General features: G+C 43.2%; 1 protein-coding gene across 1 annotated transcript in view; it reads right to left on the bottom strand.

Annotated features, from left to right (window-relative positions):
* LOC124613107 (chitinase-3-like protein 1) overlaps window positions 1-21,891 on the bottom strand; it is a 109,610-nt gene that overhangs the window by 74,941 nt on the left and 12,778 nt on the right. The window contains exon 2 of the mRNA XM_047141710.1: window positions 16,254-16,431. The gene's annotated coding sequence lies outside the window, so the exon portion shown is untranslated. The remainder of the gene's footprint in view (window positions 1-16,253; window positions 16,432-21,891) is intronic.

Raw genomic sequence — 21,891 nt, 5'->3', positions numbered from 1 at the left:
TAAATTTTTGATGTCATTCTGTGTTAAATAATAAGTACTGTATGTTACTTTGAAGAGGAAATCATAAATACGACGAACTTACTACGTGCATTACCTATCTGACGTAAAAATGAGAGTGGTAACATTTCAGGATGTCATTTATTGTAATAAATGTGAGCTTACAAGCCTTAAGGATAGTCTTATCTGTGATAAGGTGTTCCCTGATATTTGTAGTATCGTGGTATTACTTTACATCTTGAGTTATTGCGATACAGAGCAGTGTTTTCTAGTAGTGACTTGTTGGAACCATTTTCAACAGCCAAACGACTGTACCGAGGAGCGATTAGAGGACCTGCTAGACAGCTGTGTTATGCGGGTTGCATGCGAATCAGGCGAAATGCAATTCTGGTCGTTCGGATACTTTTGAGCACGACTGTACATGAACATGTCTCGTCATAATGTACTACAAAATCATGTATTCATGTGCCACTTTATAATATACCAATGTAATCTTTCCAGCATCAGAATTAAGCTAAATTTGCGGAACAATTCGATGAGGACTGTCAAAACACCTGAAGATGAGCCCCCAGAGCTAAAATTGCTTCATCTATTGAAGTAAATTCACAATTTTGACTGAAGGCGATTGTTCATGTTAATAATGTATTCCTCCTATTATATGCACAATAGGTAAATTTCTTATTTACTATCCTATCTGGTGTGGCAATTTGAATGGCTATCGGAGTGTTACAAAAAGCACATCACGTCAGTGCATTTACAAAGGGAATATTCTCCTGATAGAAGGTGATAACCTGAGAAACTCAAAAAACGGTGTAGGGTAGTAATTGCCTCTCATTTTTCTCTCGTTTAAGAGACTTAGATACCGAAACCTTGCACATGGCGGTCGACCAAACAGTATGCAGCAAGAACTCTCATCTTGTATTGTAAATAAGAGCAAATGGAACAAAAAAAATTGCGCTGAAAGAGATTACTAATATCTTTAGTGCCGAATGTAGCTACCGACTTTTTATATGTACTGGCATCGCCTGAAAATGGTCTTGGTGGCTGTAACCGGTCGTGGTGTTACAAAATAAAATGGCAACAGGTGCTGTAATTTGTTTCCAAATAACTACCATCATCTTTTTTGTTGTTGATGAAGGATATGAAAATTTAGTTTATTAGTTCTTCTTGTTTATCATCATCATCATTTGCCCATATATGTATGTGCCTTATTTTTTCTGTCTATTTTTATCCATTCATTTTCCTAAGTAGCTCACGGAAAAGATTAAAACGCAACAATCAAGCCTGTGGAGCTAGCGAAAAAAGATGAAGAACATTAATTTTCTTATGTTTGTAAAAACTCGTATTGGATGTTTCATCAATCATGTACTGTCTGTCTTTTCCTGGTCATGATAGAAAGACGACATGGATTTCTGGTTAGTTCACTGATAATGTGAAATACATTAATTCTTATAGTGCGAAGTCAACTTCATTTATTAATTCTTATAGTGCGAAGTCAACTTCATTTATTAGTTCCTTATTCCACCTGATCCATCTATCTACGTTACCAGTATCTGTAATACGGCGGAGAAGCAATAAATTTAAGCAAAGCAATCTGGATGTCATAACATTGTCTAAGAGGAACAGGAGGTAAGTAACTTCAAGGCTCGAAAACTATCATCTAATAATCCAATGTTATATGTTAAAGATTTTTCATGTATACGGAAAATCGTAGTCCTGACTGTCTGGAGAGCGCGTTGCTGGGTGTAAATTAGCTGCGACACAGGCTCCCGAGAAAAATCACTATTGTTACGTCTCTTGTGCGGCGCCAGCAAATTTCCATCGTAATCATTATTCTTAAAATTATTAATAATTCAGTAGAAAATCACCAGGTGATCACCTAAACCTCTTCCGGTGGTAAGGTATTCAGGTTACCTGATAAATTTCCGTCCTCAGGAAATCCAAAGGTAGTTGCAAAGCGTGTTTCAGAGCTGAATTTTGTGCCCGCTATAAGCGATTGATGTGATGCATCTGCCGCATTTCCCCAAATTACTGACATATACTCGAGAGCTGGACTCAGCGGTGTCTTGGACAGAATGATTCCAAGGTCCTGTGGAAATGTTGTCGTCGGTTTTAGAAGCTAGCAGACTTGGCCAGGCTGCCCGTCGCTTTGGCCCGCAGTTCTTCGACATGTCGACGTCAGATAAAAATAGACAAAAAAAAATTTCTAGGTGTCGCTAGTATGCCACAAAACAGACAACCACACCCATAGGCACCACGTATGGCTCCATAACGTCACTAGGCGGTCACAGTTGGTGGTGAGCTAATATATTTACTGTAGTACGGAAAATTACGTTGTGTTTATCAGAGATCGCTGCAAGTGAGTACGATGGCGAGAACAGACTGTGGCACGCATCATCCAGATCGTCTGAGAATACAGCCTACTGGGCTAAACTTTCGTAGAAGGCTAGAAGACGTCTAGCGTCAGGGTCAGTAGGCAGACAGCAAAAGAAATAACCAGAAGAGTAAAAATGGCCAGAAGTACACTACTGGCCATTAAAATTGCTATGCCACGAAGATGACGAGTTACAGACCGAAATTTAACCGACAGGAAGAAGATGTTGTGATACGCATAAGATTAGCTTTTCAGGGCATTCACACACGGTTGGCGCCGGTGGCGACACCTACAACGTGCTGACATGAGGAAAGTTTCCAACCGATTTCTCATACGTAAACAGCAATTGACAGATGTTGCCTGGTGAAACGTTGTTGTGATGCCTCGTGTAAGGAGAAGAAATGCGTACCATCACGTTTCCGACTTTGATAAAGGTCGGATTGTAGCCCATCGCGATTGCGGTTTATCGTATCGCGACATTGCTGCTCGCGTTGGTCGAGATCCAATGACTGTTAGCAGAATATGGAATCGGTGGATTCAGGAGGGTAATACGGAACGCCGTGCTGGATCCCAACGACCTCGTATCACTAGCAGTCGAGATGACAGGCATCTTATCCGCATGGCTGTAACGGATCGTGCAGCCACGTCTCGATCCCTGAGTCAACAGATGGGGCCGTTTGCAAGACAACAACCATCTGCAAGAACAGTTGGACAACGTTTGCACCAGCACGGACTATCAGCTCGAAGACAATGGCTGCGGTTACCCTTGACGGTGCATCACAGACAGGAGCGCGTGCGATGGTGTACTCAGCGACGAACCTGGGTGCACAAATGGCAAAACGTCATTTTTTCGCATGAATCCAGCTTCTGTTTACAGCATCATGATGGTCGCATCCGCTTTTGGCGACATCGCTGTGAACGCACATTGGAAGCGTGTATTCGTCATCGCCGTACTGGCGTATCACCCGGCGTGATGGTATGGGGCTTCATTGGTTACACATCTCGGTCACCTCTTGTTCGCATTGACGGCACTTTGAACAGTGGACGTTACATTTCAGATGTGCTACGACCCGTGACTCCACCCTTCATTCGATCCCTGCGAAACACTACATTTCAGCAGGAGAATCCACGAACGCATGTTGCAGGTCCTGTACGGGCCTTTCTGGATACAGAAAATGTTCGACTGCTTTCCTGCCCAGCACATTCTCCATATCTCTCACCAACTGAAAACGTCTGGTCAAAGGTGGCCGAGAAACTGGCTCGTCACAATACGCCAGTCACTACTCTTGATGAACTGTGGTATCATGTTGAAGCTGCTAGGGCAGCTGTACTTGTACACGCCATCCAAGCTCTGTTTGACTCAATGCCCAGGCGTATCAAGGCCGTTATCACGGCCAGAGGTGGTTGTTCTCGGTACCGATTTTTCAGGATCTATGCACCCAAACTGCGTGAAAATGTAATCACATGTCAGTTCTAGTATAATATATTTGTCCAATGAATACCCGCTTATCATCTGCATTTCTTCTTGGTGTAGCAATTTTAATGGCCAGTAGTGTACTTTTGGTAAACTGAACAAGGTTCTCAAAAGTAAGCTTTCAGAAAATAGTCAGTGTGTGATAAATCTTCTTGGGTGATCAGTAGTGTGGTGGTGTCATCTTGTCGCAAAATTTCAATGAGTTTCGTACCTGTTATCTTGAGCAAAAGTGTCGGGATGCTAGACTGGGCGAGACAGACAAGTAGACAGTTGGTAGAGCATAGCGTCAACCACGATCACACTTTCGATTTTGAACAAACGAAGAAGCAACGCAGCGCCAACGTGTTCTGGGACTCTATTGTCAAAGAGGTGGTGGATATACGTCTGCACAACAACCTAATAAGCCGCGATAGCGGGTTTCAACCCAGGACAGCGTGAGATTTCTCAACTGTGAAATATAATAGGAACGCTCCGTTTCGAAGGCGGCGGCGTCCGCAGACAGAATGGAGAGACACGACACGGTGCTCGGATGGGCCCGCAGTGCGTTCCTCCACCCTTTCCGGAGGCCCGCCATCGTCCCATCCACAGAAGAGGTCAGCGCTCCAGCGGCTATATAGAGACGCAGAACACAGCCTGAAGATTATGGGTACTAAACTCACAGAAATATTGCGACAAGAGGACGCCACCATTCGACTAATCACCCCAGAACATTTTATCACTGGAATACGCCGAGGAAGCCTGCTGTCACATACATCAGTCAGTTGCATCGCAGGTTTTGACTTGTGGCAGTGTGACATGAGTTTTTAATGTGAAAACCAATCAAAAACTGAGTGCTGATAAGCAAAAGTCGAGAAGAGTTATCTGTTGTCAGGCCATAGGACAACTGTATCACTATATCGGTTCAGAGATTTAAGAACTTCATAATGTGATCATACACTGCCGAAACATGTGTTTTTAAATTAAATAAATCACACATGTGGACAACTGGTGCGTCATATTCTCCGTGCCGATATGGAGAAGCGCGTGCCGGGAATTTCAAGTAGACGCGGAAAACCAAACGAACTGACTATCTAAGTGATTGAAGCGAGATACATCACCACGCTGGTGCTAAAAGTGAAATGGACGTGAACAGGACATGTCTCAAATGAATGGACGATGTATGAACCAAGGAAGTTATTTGCTGGTTTCTGAGAAGTAAGAAAAGAGCCAGGTGGCTATCTAATGAAAGATGCGTAGGTGATATTACACAACGTGTAGTACCACTAAAGATCGCAATGCACGGAAAAGTCTAGAGACGGCTTTTATCCAGCAAAGGATTTTAAATTGATGATGATGATGATCAATAAGAAGAACTAATAAATTAAATTTTTATATCCTTCATCAACAACAAAAAATTGATAGTAGTTATTTGGAAACAAATTACAGCACCTGTTGCCATTTTATTTTGTAGCACCACGACCGGTTACAGCCACCAAGACCATTTTCAGGCGATGCCAGTACATAAAAAAGTCGGTAGCTACATTCGATACTAAAGATATTAGTAATCTCTTTCAGCGCAATTGTTTTTGTTCCATTTGCTCTTATTTACAACACAAGAGGAGAGTTCTTGCTGCCTATAGTTTGGTAGACCGCTATGTGAAATGTTTCGGTATCTAAGTCTCTTAAACGAGAGAAAAATGAGAGACAATGACTGTCCTAGATCGTTTTCTGAGTTACTTGGGCTATCACCTTCTATCAGGAGAATACTCTCTTTGGAAATGCACTGACGTGATGTGCTTTTTCTAATACTCTGCTAGCCATTAAAATTGCAACACCAGATAGGATAGAATATAAATTTACTTATTGTGCCTATATTAGGAAGAATACATTATTAACATAAAACAGAGAACAATCGCCTTCAGTCAAAAATGTGAAATTACTTCAATAGATGATGCATTTTGAGCGCTGGGGGCTCATCCTCAGGTGTTTTGACAGCCCTCATCGATTTTTTCCGCAAATTTATGTTAATTCTGATCCTGGAAAGATTACATTGGTATATTATAAAGTGGCACATGAATACATGATTTTGTAGTACATTATGACTAGACATGTTCATGTACATACATACAGTTTCCGTCACACAACACATTTGAAAACACAAGTCAAAGAATTTTAGATATAAAGCTGCTGAATTTCTACGAATTTAGAAATTTTATGATTTCAAACAATATACAAAACTGTTGTATTGTAAATTGTACGTGGATATCTTTCTTAAATAAAATATTTGTGACTATGTCATTTTCAAAGTTTATTTTTTCCTAAAAAACATATATTTAATTGTACAGTCATTTGGTAGCATACAGCCAAATTTGATACATTCACAAATACTGGATTTATAAATGATACTTAAGAGTAAATCATAATACAACAGCTTTATATCTGTATATTTGTAGAAATATAAAATCTTTAGATCTGAAATTCTTTGACTTGTTTTGACTGGTATTCAGAAATGCGCTGTGTAATGGAAAGTGCGTATATGTACATAAACATATCTACTCGTACTGTACTTCAAAACCCTGTATCCATTACTGGAAACAGTATGTGATTTTTCGATTTGTCTTAGTTTTGTAAACTTATATTCACAATGTGCCACTTCATAGCATACCAATGTACTCTTACCAGGGCCAAAATTAACCTAAATTTGGAAAAAAATTGATGTAGACTGTCAAAGCTTCTGGGGATGAACTTCAAGGGCTCAAAATGCGCCGTTCACTGAAATAAAATCACGGTTGTGCCTGAAGGAGGTTGTTCTCTGTTTTACGAAAGTAATACGGTCACAGAAGAAACACTAACCCGTAATGGATAAAATTAAGATATATTAATAAATTTCTGAGTGTGCAATTTAGTACACTGAGCTGCCACTTCTGGCTCCAACTGTGGCTCTAGCCAGGCTGTGGCTGGATGACATACTGAGGTACGTCATGCCATGCTGCTTCACCTCTATACACAGTACACCAGTCCTAGTGAGTGGCGACTGGCGGCAAGTCAGTCTCTCGGCAACCCATGACCGGATGTTTAGAATGGACGAGGGACCTACAGAACGTGCTGGCCAGGGCAACAGTCAAACAGTGTCTGTATCGAGGTAGATCATTACAGCTTAAGCAATATGTGGTCTTCCATGAGTGACAACATCATGGAGGCCTTGAAGCAGCAGATCTCAGCACGTTGTACCACGACTGTCACTTATCGCTATACGATATTGTTTCATTTTCTGCCACTATTTCGTGGTTATTTTACTGTGCGTAACGGACTACTGGGCATGTTCGCTATGGAGGACATTTTCGAATCTTCGAGTGTTTATCGCTGGGAGGGTGCGCTCCCATTGTGGTCTTTAGTTCCCGGAAGTGGTCAATAAACCTCATTAGGAGGGACAGGTCTCCCAAGGGAATTAAGCACCTTTCATGGAAGTGAGGCCGTGGCCCGTTGCGTGCTTTCGTTGATGAAAGCTGATGCCTGTCATCACTGAGGGTACAGACTGCCTTGCCGCTACTGCCCTCTCCAGAGAATAATTGAGCATGACGTTTTTGCGTTTTCTGCATGAACATAAAAGGACAGGACGCCGTGGCATCGCTTGACCAGTATCACAAAGCCGGTTGCTTTTGCCCTAAAGTCTGGTGTATTCAATCGAATGAGACGCCCCTGCCATCATGATTGGCGCGAAGAGGCTGACCAACCGATGAGACACTGCTCCAGGCCGGTTCCAATCTCTCGTTTGCTAATGTACGTTTTGTACGATTGTACGGCAAGAATATGAAGTTTCTGCTGCGGGGACCAGGGGAACACAGCCAAAAATTAATTCCTCTGGTTTTTATTTCGTGAAATATGCAGTATTATGATTCATTACATTGGCAACAATACTGTGTCGTCCCCTACATGTAGGGTTTTTTGAAAAGTTTGGAGGGCAGAAAAGGAAGTTTTTTGGGATTCGTCTCCTGTTCGACGTCTTTTTGGCGCACACCAGTTAATTATGGTTAAATGTAAGTATCGCTATTGTGGTAGTGTGATTCATATTCTGAGCACTGGTGACTTACTTGTTCTGTAAAGCAACTTACGTTGCCAAATTGATTGTAATTTGTGGTCCCTTTTGCCTCATTAACTTTGAATTTGTGAGGGATTACATTAGATAGCACACTTTCTTTTAAGAGGCACTTGACACGAACATCTGCTAAGCTAAGCAGAAACAACATTCTCTGTAAACTCTCGCGGCACTCGCTGCGGATCGTCAGCAGCCACTCTTCGCAATGGTATACTCAGCAGTAGAGTATTGTGCGCCTATCTGACTTAATAGATCACGCGTAAAAAAGATGGATGTACAGTTAACTAGGCCATGAACACTATTATGGGTCAATATGGTCTAATCCCACATACTGGCTACATATCTTGATCCAATTCCACGTCCTGATATCCGAAGGAAGAGTGCGTTACTGACTGAATGCCAGAAGATTTCTGATAACACCGACCTTCTAATACATAACGATGTGTCCCTGTGGAACGAAAAAGACTAAGACCAAGATATCCCACTCTTATCGCAGCCAGGACTCTCATCGGAATGGAATTCAGTTAACGCTACCGGCAACAAAATTGTTCTGCACAATCGTATAGATCTGACCAGCCTCGGGCAAATTGGACAACCATTAACCGCATCCGAACAGGCTAAAGAAGATGTGCAGACACCCTCTACAAGTCGAATAAATCTTTACACTATCGTGTGACTGTGGTGCGGAGCGACAGACAGTTGCTGATCTATCAACATGTCCCACAAGTGCTATTAGGGTCCTGTCGAATATTTCCTAACAGGGACGGATAGTGTGACAAAATACATAAGAGACCTTGAGATCCGTATATAGCTGTTGTCATTTGTGTCCTTTTATGCAGGAGAGCTCTGTTTAAATGTTGACATGTTGTAGGTTTGCAATCTTTGTAGATGCATTGTCATAAATAAAATTCCATATAATTTAGTACCTCCTCACAGTGTATGCGTCATTCTGTGTAATTTCAAATGAGGTTTTAGAGAATTTTGCTCTCTGTCAGTTTAATATGAATTGCATCCATCAGAAAGAGCAAATAAAAATCGGTTAGACTAGATTTAGATTTCTAGATCCCTTGACTGCCCTACAACTTTTCCATGGCTACGTGACCCACAAGTAAAAAATGAACCTTTTGTATACCTAAGTTGTTTTCACTGTGATAGTGTTGTCATTGCGGACAGTAGAAAATTCAACAACCAGTTATTTAAAAATTCAGAGAAGGGATCGAGCATTGCACTTGCCTATCTCGTGTTATTATATTACGTTGGTGCGTAAGTTCGAAGTGTTTTTGTTTTGCATGTTGGTATTCCTGTTGCTATAGGTTTACTTATCGATCGTCGTTTTTTATTTTTAGATCATTGTTGCTTTCTGAGTTTATAAGTTGTCATTTTGTCATTTGGAGATAGCTGGCTGGTTGATTCTGGGGAGGCGACCAAACTGCGAGGTCATAGGTCCCATCGGATTAGGGAAGGATGGAAAAGGAAGTCGTCCGTGCCCTTTCAAAGGAACTATCTCGGCATTTGCCTGAAGCGATTTAGGGGAATCACGGAAAACCTAATTCAGAATGGCTGGAATCGGGTTTGCACCGTCGTCCTCTTTAATGCGAGCCCAGCGTGCTAACCACTGCGCCACCTCGCTCGTTTTGGAGATAGTAAGTGGAGCTGTGGACACTAAAATGTGGAGTGCCAAGCGGAGAAATCGGAACGTTTTTGACGTATTCTTCTGTATCAGTTCAGTAGAAAGGTTCAAATGGCTCTGAGCACTATGGGACTTAACATCTATGGTCATCAGTCCCCTAGAACTTAGAACTAATTAAACCTAACTAACCTAAGGTCAGCACACAACACCCAGCCATCACGAGGCAGAGAAAATCCCTGACCCCGCCGGGAATCGAACCCGGGAACCCGGGCGTCGGAAGCGAGAACGCTACCGCACGACCACGAGATGCGGGCAGTAGAAAGGTGATAGCAGTGTAGGCAGCCAGAAATATTTGTGCTTTGTGTGGGGATAATGGCACTGGACGGTGCACAGCAAGAAAACAGTTTTATCCTTTTAAGGAAGTTCGTTTTGGAAATAGTGACGCTCCACTTTCAGGAAGACTTTTGTGGTTTGATGAAGATCGTTTAAGTGCGTTAATCCACAATTATCCACGCCAGTGTGCTCGAGAACCGGTAAATGTAATCATTGCACCACCGCGCGACATTTTCCTGCAACGGGAAAGGTCCAAAAATCGGTTCCGCATGCTCTAAGCCAAAATCACAAAAATCATTGGGTGGCCATATGCGCATCTCTGCTTGCTCGTCTTAATTGGTTTGTATACAACACCGACCATTCCTAAACCGTATCGTTACTGGTGACGACAAACGGTGTCTTTATGCTAACATAAGGAAAGGGAAAGAAAGGAATGACTGAGCCCAAACAAAGCTGTACTCCCCGTACAAATACCTGCGCGCATCCACAAAAGATAGTTATGCATCTGATGGAACAGCGACCGTGTGGTGTACTACACTACTGGCCATTAAAATTGCTATGCCACGAAGATGACGTGCTACAGACGCGAAATTTAACCGACAGGAAGAAGATGCTCTGATATGAAAATGATTAGCTTTTCAGAGCATTCATACAAGGTTGGCGCCGGTGGCGACACCTACAACGTGCTGACATGAGGAAAGTTTCCAACCGATTTCTCATACACAAACAGCAGTTGACCGGCGATGCCTCGTGAAACGTTGTTGTGATGCCTCGTGTAAGGAGGTAAAAGTCGGATTGTAGTCTATCGCGAATGCAGTTTATCGTATCGCGACATTGCTGCTCGCGTTGGTCGAGACCCAATGACTGTTAACAGAATATGGAATCGGTGGGTTCAGGAGGGTAATAAAGAACGCCGTGCTGGATCCCAACGACCTCGTATCACTAGCAGTCGAGATGACAGGCATCTTATCCGCATGGCTGTAACGGATCGTGCAGCCATGTCTCGATCCCTGAGGCAACAGATGGGGACGTTTGCAAGCAACAACCATCTGCACGAACAGTTCGACGACGTTTGCGGCAGCATGGACTATCAGCTCACAGACCATGGCTGCGGTTACCCTTGATGCTGCATTACAGACAGCAGCGCCTGCGATGGTGTACTCAACGACGAACCTGGGTGCACGAATGGCAAAACGTCATTTTTTCGGATGAATCCAAGTTCTGTTTACAGCATCATGATGGTCGCATCCGTGTTTGGCGACATCGCTGTGAACGCACATTGGAAGCGTGTATTCGTCATGGCCATACTGGCGTATCACCCGGCGTGATGGTATGGGGTGCCATTGGTTACACGTCTCGGTCACCTCTTGTTCGCATTGACGGCACTTTGAACAGTGGACGTTACATTTCAGATGTGTTACTACCCGTGGCTCTACCCTTCATTCGATCCCTGCGAAACCCTACATTTTAGCCGGATAATGCACGGCCGCATGTTGCAGGTCCTGTACGGGCGTTTCTGGATACATAAAATGTTCGACTGCTGCCCTGGGCAGCACATTCTCCATATCTCTCACCAACTGAAAACGTCTGGTCAATGGTGGCCGAGCAACTGGCTCGTCACAATACGCCAGTCACTACTCTTGATGAACTGTGGTATCGTGCTGAAGCTGCATGGGCAGCTGTACCTGTACACGCCATCCAAGCTCTATTTGACTCAATGCCCAGGCGTATCAATGTCGTTATTACGGCCAGAGGTGGTTGTTATGGGTACTGATTTTTCAGGATCTATGCACCCAAATTGCTGAAAATGTAATGACATGTCAGTTCTAGTATAATATATTTGTCCAATGAATACCCGTTTATCATCTGCATTTCTTCTTGGTGTAGCAATTTTAATGGCCAGTAGTGTACAATACCAATTGCTTCCCCGCAGTGCAGTCATCATTTCTGGCATTTATTGTCAACAATTGAGACGTCTTGCAGACGCAGTCCAAGATCAACGATCAGGAAGACTGCGTTAAGTTATGGTACTCTATGGTGACGCCCACCCGCATAATGCTGGACGGCTGACAAAAAACACTACACAGAAGTTGCGTTGGGAAGTCATTCCGTACCTACCACGTTCACTTGATCTTGCGGCCTCAGATTTTCATCTTTTCCGCTCTCTATCGAACAATCTTCAGGGAAGTTTCTTTCCGGACGAAAATGAGCTCTGAACCTGGCTGGACGAGATCTTCGCCTCAAAAGCACGTGATTTCTTTGGTCGCGGAATTGAAAAGTTACCCCTCCGTTGGCAAATTATAAATAGTGAAGGAAAATATTTTATTTATGACAAAAGTCTCTTTTATGTGTATCTGTCGTGTTTATTGAACTTATGGGAAACGCTAGGAACATGTGAGCAAACCTAATAATAACAACTGTGGGGGAGCCTCGTAGCTTGAGCCGGCATGTACCTTGAGCCAATCTTACATCTCTGGCCTATACTCTAACTCCAGGCTTTTTCACACCAGATGTGATGAGTATAACCAGCTATTGTTAAAGAAGCGAGGAGCAGTAATTTTAATTTCCTAAAGAGTAAGTTTTTCTGTCGTTAATTCAATGTTATTCCAGCTATATATGCACAAATATAAGTAAACTTAAATGGTTGATAATTACGATAGACATTTATCTTAATAACTGTGAATTTTCCCGACATCTTAACATTTTAGGTTATGTTAACCATTTACTGAAGTTTGAGAAAAATTGTACCTTGAGCCTGTTGGTGATACTGAGCTATGATCACGGCACAAAGTACTTTGTAACAGACATTTACAAAATGACAACAGAGATTAACAATATAGAAATGTTATACAGGCTTAGAACAATAAGAGTGATATGTTGCTTTTAAATCTTTATTGGTATGAATTTTAGTTCTAATTTGTTGACAAGAAAAACTACTTTTATGAGTATTTACTTGGATGTTTAGTTTATTAGTCCTGAGTTTAAGTTCAATAAAGTCTGTTTATGATATGTGACTTGTCCACTAGTTTTAAACTGTGGCTCATGGTAAGAGACCACATCGTACTTTGAGCCAAATACGACATTTTGAAACGTTATCTCTGTGATACAGCCATTTAATAGACTATGTACTGCGTTTTATATGATGGGAAATAAGACAAGTAATGAAATGCTTAAATAAGCACATCAAAAACCCACTATACTGGCGTCATGGAGTCATGGTATAGCGAAGTGCACATATGCAGATGGTGGTAGTACAATATACACAAGGTATAAAAGGACAATGTATTGGCAAAACTATCGTTTGTTCTCTGTTGATTCATGTGAAAAGGTTTCCGACGTGATTATGGCAGCATGACGAGTATTAACAGACCTTGAATGCGGAATGGTATTTGGAGCTAGACGCATGGGACATTCCATTTCGGAACTCGTCAAGGAATTCAGTATTCCAAGATCCACAGTGTCAAGAGTGTGCCACGAATAGCACATTTCAGGCATTACCTCTCACCACGGACAGCGCAGTGGCCGACGGCCTTCACTTAACGACTGAGAGCAGCGGCGTTTGCTTACAGCCGTCACTGCTAGCAGACATGCAGTAGTACGTGAAATAACCGCAGAAATCAATATGGGATGTACGACGAACTTTCACTTAGGAGAGTGAAGCGAAATCCAGCGCTATTGGGCTATGGCAGCACATCACTGACGCGAGTCCCTCCTGGGCTCGTGACCATAGCGGTTGGACCCTAGGCGGCCGGAAAACCGTGCCCGGTCAGTTGAGTCCCTATCAGTTGGTAAGAACTGATGGTATGGATTGAGTGTTGGTAGCGATTGAATGTAGTGTAGACACCACGAAACCATGGACCCATGTTGTCAACAAAGCACTATGCAAGATGGTAGTGGCTCCATAACGGCGTGGGCTGTGTTTGCATGGAATGGACAGGGTGCCCCGGATGTCCGGCTACTTCGAGACCATTTTCAGTCATTCACGGACGTTATGTTCCCGAGCAGTGATGGGATTGTCGCCGGGCCATAGTTGTTCGCGATTGGCCAACCAGATCCCTGGACATGAACCACATCGAACATTTATGGGACGTAATAGAGAGCAGGACAACACTTTCGCAATTAAAGACTGGTATAGAGGCAGCATGGCTCTATATTTCTGCAGGGGACTTCCAACGACTTGTTGAGTCAATGCCTCGTCGAGCTGGTGCACTACGCCGGGCTAAACGAGGCCCGACAAGATATAAGGGACCCCGGTCCGGAAACGACCAAGTCGAAAATTCAGAGGGAAAATAGTTCTGATGCCTCCGACAACGGGATACATCTAACGGTCCTATTGTTGCTCAATGTAGGGCAGGTAACAAGAAAAAACGTTCAGTAAAATGGGCTGTAAAATGCATACTTTAAGAGCTACGAGAAAATGGTTCAAATGGCTCAAAGTACTATGGGACTTAACATCTGAGGTCATCAGTCCCCTAGACTTAGAACTACTTAAATCTAACTAACCTAAGGATATCACACACATCCATTCCCGAGGATTCGAACCTGCTACTGTAGCAGCAGCGCGGTTCCGGACTGAAGCGCCCAGAACCGCTCGGCCACAGCGGCCGGCAAGAGCTATGAGCACTTGGTCATTTTCAATACTGTGAAATACACTTTGGTTTCTATATTTTGAGAGGAGACTGTATGGACTCAAACAAGAAAACAGTGTCTAGTAAACTTGGACTCTAAAATGCATACCTTAAGAGCTATGGAGCGTGTTCATCTTCGCAACTGTGAAGCACGCCTCTTCTACTAAACAACTGCACATGACTTTTTAGAACCCATACTGGCCATTCTTTTGTTATTTTTCTTGCTTCAGTCCAATTTCCCCCCGAAAATATGGAGACCAACGAGCAGCAGAGATGTGTTTCATAGTAGCGAAGACAAAAAAGGGCTCATAACTCTTAAGGTACGCATTTTAGATCGCATGTTTATTAGACAACATTTTCTTGTTTTGGTCCATACTACCACCTCGAAAAGCTGCACACCTTGCATTAGCGAGAGGTTCAGATACAGGAAGAAGCCGTAATCTGATGGTTATAAATCTCCTGGAGTATATTGCATTACATGCGATGATTGTAGTTCGAGGAGTTTCGGTCAAACCGGTAGAAATTTGGAGATGCACTTTAAGGAGCACATTATCAACCCACACTCCAAATCAGCCTTAAGTACCCGCCACTGGAAATTTGGCATCCAGTTATGAATATCTCTTGTAATCTTCGAACACTGCATCGAGAAAGCAAAGCCAATACACTTAATATTTTGGAAGAATTGGAAAGTTATCGAACTCTGAAAAAAAATTCTTCTTGATGCTCAGACGGATTACGCCGTAGAAACCTTTTGGCTAATTTTAATGCTTAAGTAAGTGGGTTATTGGTTCCTAGAAGCATATTTGTATGCATTGCCTTTAGATGTCAATATATTCACCCCTGCTTGTTGAAGGATTAGTTTAGTAACACTGTGTAACCACTGTGCATTCTTCTCGTCGGCATGTACGACTCGGCCCTTTCCGCGTGCGCCAAGTCCCACGCGGACTTACAACAGCGTTCCGACAGTTTAGCTGTTTTGTGCCGTGTTACCTCCCTGAGCAGTCTAACGATGAGCTGTGTGTTCAGCCTTGCTGATTTCTTGTCTGGTTCTTACTTGAAGTTATATTATGTTTATTTGACTTTATTTATTCGCTTGTTCTTACGGCAACCACGGTTTTTCTGGCTGCTTCCGTTTTTCATGGTTACTGAGATGTGCCCATATCTTATAAGCTGCTTTTCGAGCGTAGTCATCTTAACTTCGACTACCGCTTTATAGCGAGTTACTTATTTTTGTTACTTTGACGATGCACTATGGGAACTGGCTATTACTCTTTTTCCTGTATACTGCAATGACATAAAAGATAATCTAAATATAGTATTCTCAGCGGTATTATGTGATTATGATCGCATTTGTTAGTATTGGTTACTCCGAAGAGTAAATACGTTATTCTTACAACGTACAGATCGCCTGATGGTGCATTTGAAGAATGCAAAACCGGTCGTGACCTTTTAATAGAGGACTTGAACAGCCTGAGTGGAAGACTATAATAGCAGTACCAGATTTTCGCTTTTATCTTTCTCGACTCGGTAATTTCCGGACCTCGGATTGATACGTTTACACTTCTCCATCATTCCTGAAAGTCTGTAGCATCATCATGGAATCACTATGTAGAATTTAGCATTGAACACCTTATTGGCCTAAAGAATTAGTTACTCCTGAAACAAAGACTTAGCCCAGACTTACAGTGTTAACCAGAACGGATCCAGGTTCCAACAGAGGAAAGAAACCGACTCGTACTTACGGTAGCAGGAAGCTATGCGGCCGGGTGGTGCTCGCGGGTATTTGCCGGTGCTTTGCGCCGGTCCCAAACTGCCGGCGAGCCGCACCGCTGAGACACGCCCACAGGCGAACTGCTCGTATTTGGGCCGCCAGCGCCTCCTGCGTGCTACAAAGCGGCGGCTCACGCCCTGCCGTTCCACCTGAAACGTAAAGACGCTCGTGCTATTACTTGCTACCCGGTGCCACACTTGACGTACGTCACGGAGGTAGGCCTGAACCCGCTCGCTCGCTCAGCTCAACAGACAAAATGCGTTTCTAAACCTGTTAACTCGCAGCTGGGCGTGTACGTGCTAACGAGAATTTCATCTTCTTCTGGAATCTGCTATTATGAAGTCTTACTGATTAAGAGTACTACAACAGAATTTAAGATCAGTATTCGATACAAACGTGGTAACGGCTTGTTTATAGCATTTAGTCTCTTCTGGTTAGCAGTCCTCATTTCATACAAGAAGTTGTGCCTTATGCAACTGTTAATCATTTTGGCATGATTTTAATTTCATTATACCCCAGTACAGCCGTAGCAAATTATAAGTAGGTCTATGGACTTCCGATCATTGTAGGACTAATAACAGTAAGACTCCATAACAGTGGATTCCAGTAGAAGATGCAATTCTCGTTTGTACGTATACAACCAGTTAAGAGTTAACAGGTGTAGAAACTTAGATTGTCTGCCGAACTGAGCGAGCGAGCGAGTTCAGGCCTACCTTCGTGACGTATGCGCCGCGGCGCGGCCTGTCTTTCTCGTAGGCCTCGCTCAGGATAGCGTGACGTCATTTGTTCCATCTACTGTAGTTTGCGGCGTCCTGAGTGGCCCATTTTCGCTATGATTCGTGAAGCTGTGAAACGTTTCAGGAGATGAATTACTGATTAACGCCCGTGTATTCCAAGTTTATTAGACTAGCCTCAGGCTCGGATTGAAAGGGAAGGAGACCGAGCGTGTCATTTCCAAAGGAATCATCGTCGCGTTTGCCTCATGAGAGCCAGAGAAACCACGGAAAAATGTAACCTCCTTGACCGAACGGCGACTTGAATCGCCATCCTCACGAATGTTGGTGCAGTGTATAACACAACTGCTACACTCGAAATTAATTTTTTCTTTTTAATATGCTACTGCGTCTGATATTCTAAATTTCTCATACATGATCACTGTGCGCTATTTCTCTTCCTTTCTGTTTGCTTTAATGACCTAGTTTTTGATTTTCACTATTAGTATTGTTCCACATTTTTGTCGTCATAGTGTCCGTAGACGCTTTATAATTATTGCAACTACAAGGTTGTGCGCACTTTTCTCATGAAACGCGTTTCGTTTTACTGACTTTTTTTGAGTCATCAATCTTCTGATTGCCCACCATGAATTCCTCTGTTGTGTCAACCTCTTCATGTCAGAGTAGCACTTCGAGCGTGCATTCTCAATTATTTGTCGGACGTATTCTAACCTGTGTCTTCCCCAACAGTTTATACGCTCTACAGCTCCCTGTAATACCACGAAGTTATTCTCAGCTGTCTTAACACACGTCCTCATCCTGCCCTACTTCGTCCATTCTGCGGAGAACATCCTAGCTCCTTACTTTATCAGTCCACCTAATTTTCAACATTCTTCTGTAGTATCACATCTCAAACGCTTTGTTTCTCTTCTGTTCCGGTTTTCCCACAGTCCTTGATTCACTACCATACAACGCTGTACTCCAAATGTACATTCCCAGTAATGTCTTCATGAGAATAAGGCCTTTATTTGATACTAGTAGATTTCTTTCAGCCAGAAGTGCCCTTTTTCCCTATGCTAGTTTGCTTTCTGCGCCCTCCTTGCTCCGACCGTCAAGGGTTGTTTCGCTACCAAAGTTGCACAATTACTTACCTTCGTGTACTTCGCGATTACCAATTTTGATGTTAATCTTCCCACTACTCTCATTTTTGCTACTTCTTGCTACTTTCGTCTATCTTCTGTTTACTATCAGTTCACATTCTGTACGCTTTAGACTGTTCATTCCATTCAACAGATGCTGTAACTATTCTTCGCCTTCCTTGAGGATAGCCATGTCATCAGCGAATCTTACTATGAATATCTTTTCACCCTGAATTTTAATCCCACTCTTGAACCTTTCTTATAACTCCTTCATTGCTTCTTCGATGCATAGGTTGAACAGTAGGGGCAACAGACTGCATCTTTGTCTTACTCCCTTTTTAATACGAGAACTTCGAATTTGGCTTTCCAGGCTTTTTGTTCCACCTTGAGTCTGGCACGTATTGTATATTACTCGTCTTTCTCTACAGTTTACTCCCATTTTTCTCAGAATTTCGAAAATCTTGCACCATTTTACACTGACGAACGTTTTTTCCAAGTCGACAAATCCCATAAGCATGTCTTGATCTTTCTTCAGTCTCGCTTTCATGATCAAGCGCAGTCAGAGCTGCCTCTCTGGTGCCTACATCTTTCATAAAGCCAAACTGATCGTCGTCTAACAGATCCTCAGTTTTCAGTTCGATTCTTCTGCCTTTTATTCTTGTCAGCCAATTGGACGCATGAGCTGTTAAGCTGACTGTGCCATAGTTCTCGCACTTATCTGTACTTGCTGTCTCCGGAAGTGTGTGGACGATTGTTTTCCGGAAGTATGTACACTATGCGAACAAAGTATCCGGACACCTGGCTGAAAATGACGTATATGTTCGTGGAATCCTTCATCGGTTATGCTGGAATTCAGTATGGTGTTGGCCCACCCTTAGCCTTGATGACAGTTTCCACAGTCGCAGGCATAGGTTCAATTAGATGCTGGAAGGTTTCTTGGGGAATGGCAGCCAAATCTTCACGGAGTGCTGCACTGAGGAGTGGTATCGATGTCGGTCGGTGAGACCTGGCACGAAGTCGGCGTTCCAAAACATCCCAAAAGTTTTCTATAGGATTCAGGTAAGGACTCTGTGCAGGCCAGTCAATTACAGGGATGTTATTGTCATGAAACCACTCCGCCAAGATGCAATCGCCAACCCCGAATTGCTCTTCAACAGTGGGAAGCAAGAAGGTGCTTAAAACAACAATTTAGGCCTGTGCTGTGATAGTGCCACGCGAAACAACAACGGGTGCAAGCCCCCTCCATGAAAAACACGACCACACCATAACACCACCGCCTCCGAATTTTATTGTTGGCACTGCACACGCTGGCAGATGACGTTCACCGGGCATTCGCAATACCCACACCCTGTCAGCGGATCGCCACATTGTGTACCGTGATTCGTCACTCCACACAACGTTTTTCCACTGTTCAATCGTCCAATGTTTATGCTCCTTACACCAAGCGAGGCGTGATGTGTGGCTTATGAGCAGCCGCTCGGCCATGAAACCCAAGTTTTCTCACATCCCGCCCAACTGTCATAGTACTTGCAGTGGATCCTGAAGCAGCTTGGAAGTCCAGTATGATGGTCTGGATAGATGTCTGCCTATTACACATTACGACCCTCATCAACTATCAGTTAACAGACGAGGTCGGCTGTACGCTTTTGTGCTATACGTCTCCCTCCACGTTTCCACTTCACTATCACATCGGAAACAATGGACCTAGGTATGACTACTGAGGTCGCCGATATGGAGTATCTGGCAGTAGGTGGCAGCACAATGCACCTAACATGAAAAACTTATGTTTTTGGGGGTGTCCGGATACTTTTGATCACATAGTGTAGGTATGTCGCCAGTCTCATAGAGTCTACATACAAACTTATGTAGCCGTTTTGTTGGCACTTCCCCCAATGATTTTACAACTTCCGCTGGACTGTTGTTTATCCCTTCCTTATTTCATGATTCAAATGGCTCTGAGCACTATGGGACTTAACATCTGAGGTCATCAGTCAGTTGGAACTTAGAACTACTTAAACCTAACTAACCTAAGGACATCACACGCATCCATGCCCGAGGCAGGATTCGAACCTTATTTCATCTTTGGTCTTCCAAAGCTCCTTTAAATTTTAACAGTAAAACTGGATCCCCAATCTACACCTACATCTACATGGATACTCTGCAAATCACATTTAAGTGCCTGGCAGAGGGTTCATCGAACCACCTTCACAATTCTCTATTATTTCAGTCACGTATAGCGCGCGGAAAGAATGAACACCTATATCTTTCCGTACGAGCTCTGATTTCCCTTATTTTATCGTGATGATCGTTCCTCCCTGTGTAAGTCGGTGTCAACAAAATATTTTCACATTCGGAGGAGAAAGTTGGTGATTGGAATTTCGTTAGAAGATTGCGTCGCAATGAAAAACGCCTTTCTTTTAGTGATGTCCATCCCAAATCCTGTATCATTTCTGTGACACTCTCTCCCATATTTCGCGATAATACAAAACGTGCTGCCTTTCTTTGAACTTTTTCGATGTGGTCTCCATTGCCTTCTGCATCCTCGTGCCGATATTCACTACTGATTGTTCCGCGTGTTAGGGGCAGTTTCCCACCCCAAGGGTAAGAGGATGCCATGAACCTCTGTCTGCTCCTCCACTCTCTTTGACAAGGCCGTTGGCAGAATGAGGATGACACTTTAATCCAGAATCGGCCGCCATTGCTGATGAATTTTATTCAAAATTTAAGCAGTGGCTAGGTTATAACCTGAGACCCAGAACGATTTTATTACTAGTCGAAGATACTACGGCATTCTTTTTTTTTCGGGATTCTGTCACATGATATAGTTTACTGAGGAACTTTGCCTTTGGCGGGCAAGTGCTCCACCAAAACTTTTTATTGTTACAGGATCAACAGGGCCACAAAAATGAAACAAATGGCGAAACCATTTACCTGAAAAGGGGCCATGGCTAAAAGTCCACAAGGAACGGCTAAACCAACCAATGCCTTGACAACATATTGACGAATAAGTCGTGATACGCAACGCACAAACACTTCAAATACGCAGTGGCCATATATTTCAGAAGGTATGTGGGTCCATATTGCCCCCTTCATCTACAATGTAATGAACATAGTGCCCCAATAGCCATTCGGTTGTATTTGACCGTGCACTCGGAAAGTAAGAGTAGGCTGGGCGCAACAGGATATCAGCTGAAAAGGCAGTGCCAAGAAATCGAATCAGAAACGCTAGTTGTCTTTTAAGCCAGTGCCAGTTCGCTTCGTGACCATAACAGGTAAATCTATGTTGTAGCTTGTCTATAGCAGGGCAGCAACTGTACTAATCCATGACACTAAGTCCAATACGAAATAGGCGCTCATAAGTGGATAACAGGTTGTGGACCACTTGATAGCAGAAAGACGTCACCACCACTGTTAGAACAGGAAGGTTAAGATGAAAGTTCAAATGTATGTGAATTCCTAAGGGACCAAACTGTTGAGGTCATTGGTCCCTAGACTTACACACTAGTTAAACTAACTTATGCTAAGAACAGCACACACACACACACCCATGCCCGAGGGAGGACTCGACCCTCCGGCGGGAGAGCTAAGGTAAAACTACACCGTCTTCCAAGAAGTTTGCGGCGGTGCTCGTCCAACAGGCCACGTACAGTCAATCCTTCCCCTTGCATTAACAAAAATTTGATAGTGAGATGTGGCCTCTGTAGACTATCAACCCCCAAGTGAATGACAGCAATATAAAATTCACGGACATGTTCTA

Source organism: Schistocerca americana, chromosome 4, assembly GCF_021461395.2.
Source record: "Schistocerca americana isolate TAMUIC-IGC-003095 chromosome 4, iqSchAmer2.1, whole genome shotgun sequence".
NCBI classification, from domain to species: domain Eukaryota; kingdom Metazoa; phylum Arthropoda; class Insecta; order Orthoptera; family Acrididae; genus Schistocerca; species Schistocerca americana.
The sequence above is the reverse complement of the archived record's forward strand: the minus strand, read 5'-3'. Positions and strand labels throughout refer to the sequence as shown.